The sequence below is a fragment of the Bubalus kerabau genome, chromosome 22 (genome assembly GCF_029407905.1).
Source record: "Bubalus kerabau isolate K-KA32 ecotype Philippines breed swamp buffalo chromosome 22, PCC_UOA_SB_1v2, whole genome shotgun sequence".
NCBI lineage: Eukaryota > Metazoa > Chordata > Mammalia > Artiodactyla > Bovidae > Bubalus > Bubalus kerabau.
Genome location: NC_073645.1, coordinates 14,758,749 through 14,775,993, shown reverse-complemented (window position 1 = coordinate 14,775,993; position 17,245 = coordinate 14,758,749).

Genomic DNA, 17,245 nt, shown 5'->3' with positions numbered 1-17,245 from the left:
TATGACCAACCTAGATAGCATATTGAAAAGCAGAGACATTACTTTGCCAACAAAGGTCCGTCTAGTCAAGGCTATGGTTTTTCCTGTGGTCATGTATGGATGTGAGAGTTGGACTGTGAAGAAGGCTGAGCGCTGAAGAATTGATGCTTTTGAACTGTGGTGTTGGAGAAGACTCTTGAGAGTCCCTTGGACTGCAAGGAGATCCAACCAGTCCATTCTGAAGGAGATCAGCCCTGGGATTTCTTTGGAAGGTATGATGCTAAAGCTGAAACTCCAGTACTTTGGCCACCTCATATGAAGAGTTGACTCATTGGAAAAGACTCTGATGCTGGGAGGGATTGGGAGCAGGAGGAGAAGGGGACGACAGAGGATGAGATGGCTGGATGGCATCACTGACTCAATGGACGTGAGTCTGAGTGAACTCTGGGAATTTGTGATGGACAGGGAGGCCTGGCGTGCTGCAATTCATGGGGTCGTAAAGAGTCGGACACAACTGAGCGACTGAACTGAACTGAACTGAACTGAACTTTCATCCTTATTTCCACTCATATAAATTGCTCTAGGCATACCAAGTATAGCCTATCATTTCTCAAAACTACTAGGCTGTTGTATATTTCTTTTCTTTCTGCTTGAAATGCCCTCACCTAAACATCCTTCTCAAATCTGCTTCCATTGCTCCTCTTTCTGCCCATTGAATTTCTGTTCTTCATTTACAATTGCTCAAATGTCACCTGAGCTGTGAGACCTTCCCTGACCATGTACATACAATTTTCTAAACCTTGATTCTCTGGTGGTTCCATGTTTATACTTCAATTAACCTTTAGCTCACTGCATTGAAATTATTTCTTTATGAGTTTGTGTTCCCCAGTGGACAATAAGTTCTTTGAGAGTAGTGATTTTTTCATTTCCTTGTACCAAGTGCATAGCACTGCATAAATGCTTAAATAACTAATTCGAAATACCAAACGTGTATGCATAAGTTTATAAGGGACAGTCTCTTTGCATGATTCCAACATTAAAAGTTTGAGTCTCTTCTGTCTATGCCCCTCCTTCATCCCATGCCTAGAGCCACAAAGAGGACACCAAGGACCCTCTAACTCTCAGCACAGGAGTGGAAATCTCCAGGGATTTATTCTAGAGGCATGTTGTTAAGTTTGCCATTGTGTAAAGTGAAATAAGTCAGATTCAAGAAAGAATTTGCATCTATTTAGGAGATAGGGGACATTCTACTATGTAACTTGTGTGTCTGTGCCTAGATTCCTTCTGCAAAGGCACTCTGATTGTGAGTTAGGGAATAAGATGTTGTAGGGAGGTAAAAAGTGTCAGCATAAAATGCTGAACAGAATTGGAGAAAGCATTGTTCAGTGGAGGTCCATCACCACCAATGGGACAGAGTTCGAGTTTCCTTACTGAGACTGGCTCCATAAGCAGGTGCATATAAGAGAAGGGATTCCAGAGCACCCTCCTATTACCAGGTTCCCTCCACAGGTCATCTAGTTCTTTTTGCGTTTGATACCATATTTCCGAGATACTCTTCAAAGTTTTTTCATTTTTCTAAATTGGCTTCCCTCTGGGAACATCTACTGACCACCGACAGGAGGATTAAATGGGATCATGGGTAAGAAGGCCTCCAGCTCAACAGTTGACACACAGCATGCTCAAAACAAATGGTAGCCAAATCTGAAGCACTGTAAATTAGCAAATTGATTTTCTGATTTACACATCAGCCTTGGGTGAGCCTGAGTGGTATGAGCTATTCTCCTGTGGCTTTAACGCATGAACTTACAAGGCCCTGAAATATCAGAAGGTATAAAACCTTGGCCAAAAGGGAGAAACCCAGTCTAGCAAAGCTGGTCCTCACATAGTAAAGCAGAACAAGGACCAGACTCATCTCTGTACACTGCCTGTTGGCCCATAAGCAAGACCCCATTAGAGACTTCTGACATCCTGGGAACACGAGCTGTTTTTCTGTCCTCTGTTTTTGTCTGGTTGTGATACACCCTTGCTCATCCTCAGAGTGAGACTGGAGGTATGCGATCTCAATTAGTGAACTTGGAGGCAATGGAAGTGAGAGGTCATGGAATAAAACACTAAAATTATAGAGGCTCAAAAGAGCAGGGACAATTGCCAAGTCTGATCCTCAGAACTCCCCCACTGTTCATGAAATATGCAAGGTTTGTCCTAGTAGATGAATAGCTCATGCTGGGTTATCTCAGGTATTTAAAGTCCTTGGAGGGTCTGCAAGAGAAGAGTAGAAGGCGGTTTAACTCTGGCCTCATATCACCCTGAGGAATGTTTAAGGAAACCACCTGGAGAGCTTGACCTGTACCTGATGATATTCAGCAACGAGATTTATACCTAAATATTATAAAGGAAGAAGCTTAAGGGGAACTGTTTGTAGGAGCAAAGACACAGGTCTGCATTCAAAATGTTCTGCTCACCTAGACATGGACCAGATATAAACTGATGTAGGAGCTGAACATGGCTCATCTTGAAAGATCCTGCTCAAAAGGATCTCCTGGTGAGTATGGGGACCCTGTGATGGAGGATATTTGTGGGATAAACCTCTGGATGCTAGGCTGGGGGAAAAGTCATGAACAACCAGCTGAAGGTGGCAGAGGTGGAATCTTCTGTGACAAGGGAACAGCAGGTGAGAAGTGGACAGGAATGGAGGTTTCTGAAGATTTCACATGAGTTCTACTGAGAAAAGTTGAATGAGAGAGAGAGGAAAGGGAGGAGGGCAGCTCTCTCTCACTCTCCACCAGTTTCAGGGGCAACCACTGTGCTATGCTTAGTCATTCAGTCATGTCTGATTCTGTGACCTCTTGAATTGTAGGCTTCCAGGCTCTTCTATCCATGGGGATTCTCCAGGAAAGAATACTGGAGTGGGTTGCCATGCCCTCCACCAGGGGATCTTTCTAACCCAGGGATCAAACCCAGATCTCCCACATTGCAGGCAGATTCTTTACCATCTGAGCCACTAGGGAAGCCCAAGGATACTGGAGTGGGTAGCCTATCCCTTCTCCAGGAAATCTTCCCTACCCATGAATTGAACCAGGGTCTCCAGCATTGCAGGCAGATTTCTTACCAGCTGAGCTACCAGGGAAACCCAGGGGCACCAGAAAGTAAATCTTTTCATCCTCATCCCTTTCCCCTGGAGCCCTGGAAAAAAGCAGAGCCTACCTCGTAGGGAGAAGAATGAGAACAAAGCCAAGTGCAGAAGTTGGTCCAGCTACCCTCCCCACTGCAGCTCTCCAAGCCTCAGTCCATCCAAGATGCAAAATGGCAGGGAAGAAGATGACTCACACAAGGAAGTAGGCTTTGATATTAGGCTAGACTAAATGGCGGTGGTTTAAACTAAGGCTATTTGCTTATACGTGAGAGTGACAGGAAAAGCTATTTTATATTTTTGAGATGTCATCCAGAGGCAAGAAAATGATCGACAGAACTTGTTGGAAGGCAGTGGCATAGAACAGAAACAGCGAAGTTATAATTTTACCCCTTACTGAATACAAATCATTCACTAAAGCAATTTCTCTGTCTTTGTCTCTCTGTCTCTGTCTTGTTCTGTCTCTCTGCGTCTTTTTCTCTCAGCATGCCACTCTCTCCTCTTCTCTGTCTCTATCTTTTACTCTCTCACATACACACATTTCTGTTATGTTTTGTGTGCAAGTAACTTTATCTTTGTCTCAATGTCTCCCCTCTACACAAGCATAGAGCCTTTTTCTTCATAACCAAAAATTCATGCATTTGTTCATTTGCTTACTTTGATTTTTAAATTAAAAAACCAGTTAGTCTTCAGTGGGCTTCAGCTAACTCAGGCTCTAAACCTCATTCTTCTTTTTAGCATATTCTCCTCCCCTTATGAATTCTAAGTGAATTCTGCTGCTCCCCTCATGCATCAGCTGCCCCAGTTGTCCTTGACCAATTCTACATCTTTTTTGTTCCTCCCTGCTACACATCTATTACATCTGTTAAACACTATGTATCTCCCAGTATCATTTCTTGATGATCTTTGATCTAAATCTTTATAAAAGTTGGACATATATTCTGATTTGGGTGCAGACTTCAGAGTGTCTGCTAATCCAGAGTTCCATAAATGATGATGAATTAAGTTCTTACCATGATCAAATACTCAGCACATCTGTACAAAGTTATGTACCACACCTCATTCCCCTACCCTCATGCAGCACGTACCAAACTTCAGGAGTTGGCAGAAACTCTAAGATAAAGTCCAACAGAAACACGGCATTGCTACTCTTTGCCTGTATCCTTAGACCTAGTGTTGTAATGCCATTGTGCTACAATACTACTATGAAACTTATGGGCCCTCAATCCTTGCAGACTACTTAGCAGGCTCTCATCTGCCGCCAAGCCAGAGAATGCTGCTGAGCCTGCTGGGAGCAGGGTCCCCATCTTTGTTTATTTATCCCTTTATTTCCTGCAATTGTCAGCTTCCTTCCTAGCCTGTTTCTTCCAGTTAGTCTTCAGTGGGCTTCAGCTAACACAGGCTCTAAACCTCATTCTTCTTTTTAGCATATTCTTGTATTTTAGCCTTTTATATATTCATGTCAGTGTGGGATAGGCTGTGGAAAACACATGGCTATTTTTTAAAATTATTTTTAATTGAAGGATAATTGCTTCACAGTGTTGTGTTGGTTTCTGCCATACAACAGCGTGAATCAGTCATAAGTATGCCTATGTCCCCACCCTCTTGAACCACCTTCCCTCTCCCTACCCCACTCCACCCCTCTAGGTTGTCACAGAGCACTAAGCTGAGCTCCTTGTATTATACAGTAACTTTGTACAGAGCTATTTTAACAGAAGGAGTCTCTCTTGTTTGAGCAAAAAATGCTCTTGAATAACAGAGAATATTTTGTTTAAATCAATAGCTGTAAATCAGCTAGCAGGAACTAGAGACCTCTTTTTTTCTCACCCACATGGTAATTACATACAATTTAAAACAATTTTTTAAATTAGAATTTTAAAAATTAGCCATAGAATTCTATTCACTCTCTAGCTCATCTCCCCCTTCACCATTCTTTGATCTATTTCTTTCATTTGTTATCTGCCTGTCTTCTGTAGATTTTGGGTTTATAGTTTCTGAAATAAAGACTTTATTGACAAATCTGTCTGTTCTAGACAGAATAATGGTCCCCCAAAGATGTCTATATCCTAATCCTCAGAACCTGTGAACATGTCACCTTACTTGGAAAAAGAAACTTTGCAGATGTGGCTAAATTAAGGATCTTGAGATGGGGAGATTATCCTGCATTGTCTAGAGGACCCCAAGGTAATCACAAGGATCTTACTGGAGACAAGAGGGTCTAAGTTATCAAGGGGAGATATGCTACCAGAAGCAGAGGTTGGAGTAACAACGTACTCTGAAGACAGGGGGAGGAGCCACAGTGAAGAAATGCTGGTGATTTCTAGAAGGAAATGCAAGAAAACAGATTGTCCTTTAGCATGCCCAGAAGGAATGCCGCTTCATTCATAGTTTGATTTTGGACTCATAAAACTCATTTCAGACTTATGACCTCCAGATATATAGGATAATACATCTGAGTTATTTCAAACCACTAGGCTTGCAGTAGTTTGTTACAAAAGTAGGAAATGTATCCACTAAGTTTAGAAACTGCCTAACCCTCATTTATACCAGCATCTTCTCCACTGGGTCTTAGTGCCCATATTGAGGTAACTTTAGTGGCGAAAGAACTGATTCCTTGGAGTGAGACTCAATGATTAAGAGTTTTCTTCCTTTCTAAAACATAACATATGACAATAATTGTTTCCTTCCATCTATTGGTTAAATAATGACTCGTCAACTAAAGTTCAATAAATTATGTGTCTACAGGCTCTAGACTCTTGAGCCTAGTTAGTAACTTTCACTTAGTAACCAGAAAGGGACTAAGACAAGCCTTTCCTTCTGTTATCTCACCAGCCCCTGTTGTTTTCCCAGATACACTCTCTCAATCATACACATGGACAGATGATAACTTCATCTTCTGTTTTCCCCTGCTTTCATCTCTCATCTCCCTACTTGTTATTTCTTGCTTACCTTTCCTTCAAACATCATCACCTCAAAGGCACTCTCTTGTTTCTCATGCCTGAAGACAAATCTTCGTTTTAGCAACTGAGATGTGGGCTCAGGAGAAGGAGGCTCTAGGGATCCTTTTAAAAAGCCCCTTTCCATGTTAGCAATTATCACAGTCAGACTTGATAAAGGAGATAAGGAGGAAGGTTTTATATTTTACTTCTCCAGTGGTGCCAAGGAAGATGTTTTTGCGTTGACTATTTCTTCATTTCTTTCACTGCCATCTGTGAAAGGTAATTTGATTGGGCATATGGTGGCAAAGCTAGGAGACAAGTACAGGTTGAGTTTTCATCAACATTTGCAGATCAACAACTGTGGGCCTGGATTTCACGGAAATGGTGATAACAGATGCCGTCCCTGGAGGATCTCCAAGTCAACCAGGTGTAATGGCTGAAAAAGAGACATAAATAGGAGTGGAGGATGAAGCACCTGTTGGTATGATGCCTGTTGTCATTGGCTGCTAAAGAGTTTAATTTGAAATAGCCAATGGAGGGTGATCAAAACTGAGTCATTTCGCACAGGTATTTAAAGCATACTGAAGCAGATTGTGTGAATTAGATGGCAACTTATCATTTTGTTTCATTATGAGAAAAATATCTTGAATTATTTACGGTTCTTACATGGCACAGACTCAGGCAGTCACCACCTTTCTTTGCCTTATATCATTTAGACCTGGTCTAACCAAACAGTGGAATGCCATAGGGCAGGGATCCAGACCAGCCACCTCATACCAAGTCAGGTCTGAGATGACTTAGTTTGCCTAGTCTAGTATTTTTGAAAAATACGATTGCCTTTAGGTAAGGCAAATGCAGTGCACATCATTCCCTGTTTTACAAAGCCATTTTGCATATTATGCATATTTTTGCATACTTGCCTACAATGCACAGTGATGGTCCCCCAAATATGTGCATGTTGGAATCCCCAGAATCTGTGAATACATCGCCTTATATGGCAAAGGGGTCTTTGCATGTGAGATTAAGATTAAGAATATGAATATAGAGATTATCCTGAATTATTTCAGCCCAATGCAATCACAAGAATCCTTATAAATGAAAAAGTTAAAAAGGAAGGCTAGAGTACCAGACATACTCTATATGTTAACCCATTTACTCCTCAAAACAACTCTGTGAGGCATGTACCAATATAAGCCCCATTTTTCAAATGAGGACTGATGCCCAGAAAGGACAAATATATAGATAGACAGTGACAGGGTAGGAATTCAGATACCTGGACTCTAAAATTCATGTCCAGGGATAATATGTCCATATTTTCCTCATCTATGAATCAAAGGAGTTGGTGTAAATCAGAGTATTTTAACTCGGAGAAGGCAATAGCACCCCACTCCAGTACTCTTTCCTGGAAAATCCCATGGACGGAGGAGCCTGGTAGGCTGCAGTCCATGGGGTCTCTGAGAGTTGGACACGACTGAGCGACTTCACTTTCACTTTTCACTTTCATGCATTGGAGAAGAAAATGGCAACCCACTCCAGTGTTCTTGCCTGGAGAATCCTGGGGACAGGGCATCCTGGTGGGCTGCCGTCTATGGGGTCGCACAGAGTCAGACACGACTGAAGTGACTCAGCAGCAGCAGCAGAGTATTTTAAGCTTTTAAACAATTCTTTTATTCCTATCAACTAAAATCTTGGGTGGAAATTGCAATTTAAAAAAAATTATTTTAATGACGTATAGTTGATTTCCAACATTGTGCTAATTTCTGCTATACAGCAAAGTGATTCAGTTATATGTATATATACATTCTTTTTCATTTTCTTTTCCATTATGGTTTATTAGAGTATTGAATGTAATTCCCGTAATATTTACGTGATATATAGTAGGACTTCATTGTCCATCCTATGTGTCATAGTCTGTGTCTACTAATCCCAGGCTCCCAATCCATTCCTCTCTCGCACCCCTCCCCTTTGGCAATCACAAGTTTATTCTCTATGTCTGTGAGTCTGTTTCATGGATAAATTCTTTTGTGTCATATTTTAGATTTCATGTATAAGTGAACTCATATTTGTCTTTCTCTACCTGACTTACTTCATTTAGTATAATGATCTCTAGGTCCATCCATATTGCTGCAAATGGCATCATTTCATTCTTTTTTATGGCTGAATAGTATTCCCGTGTGTGTGTGTGTGTGTGTGTGTGTGTGTGTATGTGTACGCCACATCTTCTTTATCCATTCATCTGTTGATGGATATTTTGGTTGTTTCATTGTCCTGGCCATTGTGAATAGTGCTGCAATGAAACCTAGGGTGCGTGTATCTTTTTGAATTATAGTTTTGTCTATGTATATGCACAAGAATGGGATTGCTGGATCATATCATAGTTATATTTTTAATTTTTAAGGAACTTCCATAGTGTATTCCATAGTGGATACACCAATTTACATTCAATGTTATTCCGTTATTAAACTAACAAATGAAACAGAAGAGGATTGCTGTTTGAGTTAAAGCACAGCAAGAAAGCTGGAGCTTGCTCTTGGTCCCTGAAGTGCCACATCAGAACCCAAAGGCACTGGGGATCATAATTCCCTGGAGAAGAGATAAGCTACCCACCACAGTATTCTTGGGCTTCCCTGGTAGCTCAGTCGGTAAAGAGTGAGTGAGTGAAGTTGCTCAGTCATGTCTGACTCTTTGCGATCCCATGGACTGTAGCCTACCAGGCTCCTTCATCCCTGGAATTTTCCAGAGAAGAGTACTGGAGTGGGTAGTCAGTAAAGAATCAGCCTGCAAAGCTGGAGACCTGGTTTCCATCCCTGGGTTGGGAAGATCCCCTGGAGGAGGGCATGGCAACCCACTCCTGTAGTCTTTCCTGGAGAATCCCCATGGACAGAGGAGCCTGGCGGGCTGCAGTCCATGGGGTTGCAAAGAGTCGAACATGACTGAGCGACTCATCATAGCACAGCAACTGCATGGTGTCTAAGATCTCTTCTAACACTAACAGTAGTTGGTTTTATATGTGCCATCTTAAGAAAAAAAATGGAATTTAAACAAATAAATTATGGACCTTCTGGCCTGATGAAACAAAGGGTTCAGGCCACTTTCTCTTTCATTCTATGTCATTTCATATTTGCATTTTTGGTTTTGTTTAGGTGAATTATAAGCCTCTCTTTGTCGGGAATGTTCCCTATTCCCAGTCCTTTGGCTACTGTCTTCTCTTCTGAGGCTGAATTAGGTCTGCAGTTGGCAAATCTCCAGTGTAAAGACAGGAATAAAGAGCAGTACAATTTTGTAAGCAGGTTCGTTGTAAACCCTGGCTTGGTTCTTACCCTCACAAGAGGATAAAAATTTGGTTCATGTCATTTTCCTCACTTAGTTCTTACTTTCCTATTAATGTTTAGAAAATCCAATCAATTAGTGTGCCTGATAAGTGGTTTGAAATAATTCATCAATAGTAACACACATCTGCCTTGGCACTTGGCAGAGACACACACATGACCGACTGAAAGTGACTCTGTGTGCATGAGTGCTATGTGCTAAGTCGCTTCAATCACGTCTAACTCTTTGCGACCCTATGAACTATACCCTGTCAGATTCCCCCATCCATGGGGATCCTCCAGACAAGAATACTGGAGTCGGTTGCCATGCCTTCCTCCAGGGGATCTTCCTGACTCAAATCTTACGTCTCATGCATTGGGCAGGCGGGTTTTTTACCATGAGCACCACCTGGGAAGCCTGGAAAGGGACTCTAAAGGTGATCAAAGGAAAAACATCTTTGCATTCGCACATCTGTTCTTCCCATTATTATAACCCTGCCCCTTATTACAGGAAATGTCATAAAACTGCCCTTAAGGAACATAGGCAAGAGACCAGATTTAGACATTAAATTTCCAAAGCAACTTAAGCTATTGGAATAAGAAATGATAGTGTTGGAAAGCTATTGAAGTAAAAATAACTTCCAGATCAACCTCACTCATATTTTCAAGTATACATTCATTCAAGTCAATTTCTTCAGAATACTGCATCTGACTGTGTCAAACACTCTCTTAACTGATGAAGGTGCAAAGTTGTATAAACAAAAGTCTTAATTTCAAAGAATGTATAACCTTGTAGAATATAGACACAGAAAAAAACATTATTATAAACGGACAGTTTTGTACTTTAAGTATATTCAATGTGTAGAGAGAAAGATTCTAATATCAGGAGTCGAGAAAAATTTCTAGAGCAGATATTATTAGAGTTTAAGACAAATTATAAATGAGAATTTCATGAATGGACAAGAAGGGGGTCACGATTCTGTGCAAAGAACAACCCAAATATACACAGACCTGGAGATAAGAGTGAGAAAAGGCATTTTCTGAGAATTGGAAAATAAAATGTTTGGGGTCATATAGAAAAGGGGTTAAGACTGGTGAGAAAGGAAGCAGGAAGTCTAATCAAAAAGGGTCTTGTAAGTCATGCAAAGGAGTTTAATATTCTGTAGTGACTAGGAGCTGTTGAAATTATTGAAAATGATAGTGATGGTGTTCAGATTGATGAGTTAGATAAATCCCATCACAGTATGGAGCACAGGTTCCCGTGACAGTGTTACGTCCGATGGAAGGATGGACATGTAGAAGAAAAACAGCTATTTATAAAGCTATTATAAATTGTTTAGATGAGATATGATGAGGCCCTGAACTGGGGCAGTAGAGTTGGTAATAGAGAGGCAGAAAGGATTTTAGATGTATTGGGTAGAACAACAAAGAACTTACTGATGGACTGTATATGAAGGGTAAGGAAAAAAGACTCCAGGATAATTTCTTGGCTTCTGGTTTGAGATACTGCATGCTCATTCAAAGAAGCAGAGTAAATAAATGAAAGAATGATTTGTTCAGGATAGCAAGTTCTGTGTTTACCATGTTGACTTTGAGGTACCTGCAAAATAACTAAGAAAAATTGATCCACTACTAGATTCTGAAGCTAAGAGGTAAACTTTTGTCAAAAGTTTCAAGTTTTGAGGTCACAAACTTTGATTAGTTTAAGCCATGGATGAGATTGTCCAGTTTCTGGGAGACCACAAATACTAGGCTAAAGATATAGACCATTTATTTTATGTACATGGTTCCCAGTAAAAGTACTTTTCTTTGGGAAATGATGAGCTAGGATGGAAGTGGTAAATTGGGCTAAGATTTTGAAATAATCTTGACAGTAGACTATTTGATAAGTATTGGAGGCCCTCCAAAGCAGATTATTTTTCTTAATAAATGAAAATTTGGTGGAACAGATGAGGTGCCTCAAGATTAGTGAGTGACTCCTCAAGGGAGTCCAAGTAGAGTTGTACTTTGTACCTTATAGAGGTTCAGTCAAGATTTGTATTACTGCTTTCATTGAGAAGAGGAATGCACTTAACAACTGTAAGTAATTCTGGACAACAAAGGTCGCAGAAGTGCTACTCTGAAAACTAGCTAGCACCTGTTTAATTAATATAAGGGAACAATGTAATTGGGAATTTTCACTTCATAGAATCTGCTCAATTCTTCATTTCCCCTGTATCAGAAAACTGTTATTATAAATCAAAGCGTTGAACTATTCATTCTTTTCATTATTGTACTTTGTATCTGCAACAAAAAGCTGTCAGCAAAAGATGTGGCTTGGGTAAAAAATGGATTCTTTTGGCTGGAGGGCAAGGCCATATACCTAGAAATATTTAAAGTCAGCAAGCCTTTTTGTTGTTCTTTGCTTTCATAGTGACTCATTCAAATTGCTACAGGATTTTGTTGGCTATACTCATCAAACTAGATGGAGAGGAAGAAACCTGCAAAACCAATTCCAGTCTCTCAAAACAAATCTCTAAACCTGGAGCCTTCACTGGCATCACAAAAGCCCTCCTAGTAATCCAGATTAATAAACATTTCTTGTTAAATATTACTTGATTACCCAGTATTACTTGATTACTCAATATTTTTTTTCTGTAAAAATTTGGGCTACATAGTAAAAGTAAAATAAAAATCACTTGTACCTTATGGGGTAATTGTTGTTAAGAGACCACATAACATAAAAATAGAGATCATGATTGACTTGGAGTATTGTTTGTCTCCTTTTACACACAGCTAAATACTATTCACTCTTGCATCTTAGCTTAAATAATTTTTCCTTTCTCTTCTTACCAAACTTGGCTCCTCTTGAGTTTGTATACTCAACATAGAAGTTGGAAGAAAAGTGGAGGGCAACCCCCAGGCAAGACAGTTAATATTTGAAATGTCTAACAAACAGGCAGAGCTTTGAAATAGGTGGTTGGACACATAGGTTTGTAGCTCAGTGATGAGACCAGGCCTGGAAATAAACTAATGACCTGGATAAAGTGGTAAGAGAATGTAGATAGAGAAGAGGTCTGTGTGGCTTATCAACATTTGAATGTTGAGTAGAGGCTAAACCTGCAGAGAGAATTGAAAAAGAGTGGCCAGTGATGTCGATTAAGTCCAAGCAGGAGGATGCACCAATTGTGTTGAGTCTGTAGAGAAGTCAAGAGAGATGAGTCTCTTGTCAAGAAGAGAAGTCAAGACAGAGAGATTTTCTCATCTGGGATACTCTTTTCAATGTGTAGCTCTTAACTCATCCCTTGATTCAAATGAATACCCCGTCTTTGAGTAAATCTTTTATTATTCTTTGGGGAAGTTTCTTCCCATCCACTCTACTTTCTCCAAGAAGGCTCTTGCAATTTTGCTATTGCTGAGCTAAACATCTGTCTCCTTTCTTGGATTGTAAGCTCTTGCAAGGTAGAGCCATATCTTTTTTGTTTACCATCATGTTCCCAGGACTCAGCCCTGCAAATACCACATAGTAACTACTAAGACATATTTACTGAATAAATGAATAAATAATGAACTAAATGTTTTACATTTTTCTATTTTCCCCCAAATCAAGAGTATGTAAAACTGTCCTCTCCTCCTCTACAATTAATTTTTGTTGTTATTTTAAAGAATTGCTGTCTAACATGATTTGCATCTCCCATCTTCCCTGTCTTCCTTCCTAGTTACCTTTTTCAAGACGTGTGCTTAGACTGTGAGTGAAAGTTGCTCAATCATGTCTGACTCTTTGCGACCCCATGGACTGTAGTGGGCCAGGCTTGTCGGTCCATGGGATTCTCTAGGCAAGAACAGTGGAGTGGGTAACCGTTCCCTTCTCCAGGGGATCTTCCCAACCCAGGGATCAAATCCAGGTGTCCTGCTCTGCAGGTGGATTCTTTACTGTCTGAACCACCAGAAAAGTCCAATATAACATCCAGGGCATATCTATATTCCACATTTCTATGCTTCTTTTTTTTAAAAAAAAATTATTGGTGTATAGTTGATATACAATGTTATTTTCTGCTATACAGAAAAGTGAGTCAGTTATGCATATACCTATATCTACTCTTTTTTATATTCTTTCCCCATTTAGGTCATTACAGAGTATTGAGACGAGCTCCCTGTGCTATACAGCAGGTCCTTATAAGTTGTCTCTCTTTTATATATACATACATATATACATTTTATACACACTCACACAGATGTATATAAATAGTAGTGTGTATATGTCAATTCCAATATCCTAATTTATCCCTTTCCCTCTTGGTGACTGTAAGTTTGTTTTCTACATCGATTACTCTATTTCTGGTTTATAAATGAGTTCATTTGTACCATTTTTTTAAGATTTCGCATATAAGTGATATCAGATATTTGTTTATTTTTATTTCCATTACTCTAGGAGATGGATGGAAAAAGTTCTTACTGCAATTTATGTTAATGTTCTGCCTCTGCTTTCTCCTAAGAGTTAAAGTTTCTGGCCTTACATTTAGGTCTTTAATCCATTTTGAGATTATTTTTGTGTATGGTGCTAGAGAGTGGTCTAATTTCATTCTTTTACATGTAACTGTCCAGTTTTCCTCGCACACTTATTGAAGAGACTTTTCTCCATTGTATATTCCTGTCTCCTTTGTTGTATATTGGGTGCCCATAGATGTTGGGTTTATCTCTGGGCTCTCTATCCTGTTCATTTATCTATATTTCTGTTTTTGTGCCAGTACCATGCTATTTTGATGACTAGGTGTGTAGTATAGTCTGAAATCAGGAAACATGATTTCTTAAGCTTTGTTTTTCTTTCTCAAGATTGCGTTGGCTATTTGGGATCTTTTGTGCTTCCATATAAACTGTAATTTTTTGTTCTAATTCTGTTAAAAAAAAAAAAGCCATTTGTAACTTGGTAGGGATTGCATTGAAGCTGTAGATCGCTTTGGGTGGTATAATAATTTCACAACATTGATTCTCCTAGTCCAATAATATGGTATATCTCTCTGTGTCATTTTTTAAATTTCTTTCATCAGTATCTTTATAATTTTATGAGTGCAGCTCTTTTACTTCCTTAGGTATGTTTATTCCTAGGTATTTTATTCTTTTTAATGCAATGGTAAATGGGATTGTTTCCTTAATTTCTCTTTCTGATCTTTTGTTCTTAGTATATAGAAATCCAAGATATTTCTGTGTATTAATTTCAGATCCTACAAATTTACCAAATTCATTGATGAGCTCTAGTAGTTTTCTGGTAACATTTTTAGGATTCTCTATGTATAGTAAATCTGCAAATTTATGTATAGTAAATACGTAAATTTCTATGTATAGTATGTCATCTGCAAACAGTGGCAGTTTTACTTCTTTTTCAGCTTGAATGCAGTTTTTTCTTCTCTGATTGCCATAGCTAGGACTTCCAAAACTATGTTGAATAAAACTGGCAAGAGTGGACATCCTTGTCTTGTTCCTGATCTTAGAGGAAATGTTTTCAATTTTTCAACATTGAGAATGGTGTTTTCTGTAGGTTTATCACATATGGCCTTTATTATATTGAGAAAGGCTCCCTCTGTGCCCATTTTCTGGAGATTTTGTATCATGAATGGGTGCTGGATTTTGTCAAAAGCTTTTTCTGTACCTATTGAGATGATCATATGGTTCTTATTCTTTAGTTTGTTAATGTAGTGTACATATACTACATTATGTACATTATCACATATGCTACATATGATTGATTTTCATGTATTGAAGATACTTTGAATCTCTTGGATAAATCCCACTTGATTATGGTGTATGATCTTTTTAATGTGCTCTTAGATTCAATTTGCTATATGATCTTTTGTTACTTTATTTTTGTAGACTCAAAGTGTTAGAATCGAAAGAAGTCTAGAATAAGAACTAAGAAGCAAAAGCTTTATCTTCAGCTCAGCCAATAACCAGCTGTACAATGAGTCAGAACTCTGGGCCTCATCTGTGAAAAGCTGTAAAATGTTTTCTCACTCTATTAAAAGGTCTGGATCTTTTTATTTTTCTAATTTATGTCTCAGCATCTGTTGAGTACTCTCTACTGTAACCTGCCTACAAAGAACATTTAAAAATTCTTCAGTTAATATATTCAAGAAGTATAATTTACAGTTTGCTTGGCTTTATAAACTTAAAAAACTGGAAATTATCTTCAGGGTTGGTGATTTCCAAATCCTTATGTAAAGGGCATGTTTTCTTTTGATCGTGCTAATATGCGATTGAATTCAGCTTGCTAATATTTTGTTGAGGATTTTTGTGTCTGTTCATCAAAGACTGTGACCTGCAGTTTTTTTTTCCTTGGTCTGTCTTTTTCTGGCTTTGCTTTCAGGGTAATGGTAAAATGTACATTACCAAATTGTAAAATGAGTTTGGAATCATTTTCTTTTCTTCAACTTTTGAAAGAGTTTGAGAAGGATTGACATTAATTCTTTAAATGTTTGGTAGAATTCACCATAAAATCATTTGTTCATAGACTTTTCTTTGCTGGGAGATTTTTGATTACTGATTCAAACTCCTTGATTGCTATTGGTCTGTTAAGATTGTCTATTTCTTCATGATTTAGTCTTAGTAGGTGATATAGTTCTAGTAGTCTATCCATTTCTTTAAAAGTTCTCCCTCTGGAAGGACCACCACCTCCCCACTCCATATAGTGGCTGAAGGAGGGGCTCCCAGAGGTGCTACATGGCTGAAGGTGTGGGGTCTTCTCCCTACCCCTAGTCAGTGGCTCTCCAGTTCTTGTTGCCTCAACTTGTGTCAGCTCGGTCTCCAGCTAGGTGTGCAGGGCTTGTGTGGGATTTCAGATCCAGTGGGGGTCAGAGGCCCAAGCTCTGCCAGCATGGCCTTGACCCCAGAGTTGCCCTGCCTTTCCCACTGTGTACCTGGCTGCCAATAGCAGAGTAGAGAGCTTAATTTTGGATTTAGTTCCCAAATCAATCATCTCACCAGGGGACATCTTAATTTAAAACTTAAAAGAGACTTTTCTAAAAGTTCTCCCTCTTCTCTGAGGCAATTAGCCTCCCCTTCTCCATTGGTTGGGGCAGGGGGTGGGTGGTGTTTACTCTGTGGAAATGCTACACACTCTGTTGTTGTGAATAGCAGGTACAACTAGGGGTAGAGGGATAAGTAAGACATCATATGAAAACAGGGGTATTAAACAAAAACCATACTGAAAGGTGAACTGTGTGTGTGTTCTAAGTCACTTCAGTTATGTCTGACTCTTTGAGACACTATGGACTGTAACCTACCAGCCTGCTCTGTCCATGGGATTCTCCAGGCAAAAATACTGGACTGGGTTTCCACACTATCCATCAGGGGATCTTCCTGACCCAGGGATCGAACCTGCGTCTCTTGTGTCTCCTGCCTTGGCAAGCAGGTTCTTTACCACTAGTACCATCTGGGAAGCCCAAAAGGTGAACTACTCTGTGCCAAAACCTAGGCCTCATTTGACTCCTACAATACTACCAGCCAATCTTCTAATATCGGGGCAAAATACTGAGATATATCTTTGGAGAAACTGACCACACTGAGAGCAAAGGTACTAACTTGGGAGATGCGGGAACTACATCCAACAATACTGCTGGATCCAGAGCTCCTCTTCACAATGCGTCTTGCCAATTCACCAATTCTTCCACCCAATCAGCTTTTTAAGCATTTCATCCTTAAAAGAGATGCTGCCACCAGTCTCTTGGGAGGGGAGAGGGATTGGAGGTTGAATCAATCACCAATGGCCAGTGATGTAATCAATCATGACAATGTAGTGAAGCTTCCATAAAAACTGGAGGACAGGCTCTGGAGAGCTTCCAGGTTGGTGAACATGTGGAGAGTAGGAGAAGTTGTACACTGGGAGGGAGCATGGATGCTGTGCACATTTCCCCTAT